This window comes from Elephantulus edwardii, unplaced genomic scaffold (genome assembly GCF_000299155.1).
Source record: "Elephantulus edwardii isolate Elephantulus edwardi_28Jun2011 unplaced genomic scaffold, EleEdw1.0 scaffold00193, whole genome shotgun sequence".
NCBI classification, from domain to species: domain Eukaryota; kingdom Metazoa; phylum Chordata; class Mammalia; order Macroscelidea; family Macroscelididae; genus Elephantulus; species Elephantulus edwardii.
In genome coordinates this window covers 5287833-5288422 of record NW_006399943.1, presented here as the reverse complement: position 1 = coordinate 5288422, position 590 = coordinate 5287833, and positions in this window count along the sequence as shown.

Genomic DNA, 590 nt, shown 5'->3' with positions numbered 1-590 from the left:
ATTCACACAATGGAATACTACGCTGCATTGAAAAACAAGGAACTCATGCAATATTATTCAAAATGGGTGACCCTGGAGGACATTATGCTGAGTGACCTTGGGGTTAGGGAGAGACTGAGAAAGATGGGTTCAATAAGGTATACTGCACTGAAACAGAGGAGGGAAAAAACTGTTTAAAAAGGATATGTGATTAGGTATTTTTGTCATGACAGGTGTCTAGAGCGAAGGCTGCATGGTGGAGTGGACCTGGGGGAGGGTTTGTAAAACAATGAAAGAATTTTTGTTTTACTTTTTTTAAGAGGGTAGTGTACTAGGGGGGAGGGTTGGGAGAGGAGAAAAGTGCAACAATGAATGAATGGAAATATAAAATCTCTGTAAATTTTTACTGAAATAATAAATTTTAAAAAAACAAACCCAAAAAACAAAGGGGGAAAAAAAAACCCAGGCCAGGTGCTAATTATGGAATAAACTCATACACAAGGTCAAATTAAAGCTGTTAGTGTGGCCTAGTGGCAAGGAGCTGCAACTACAATCCCAGAGGCAAACGGTTCGAATCCACCAGATGCTCTGCTGGGGAAGGAGGGACAATC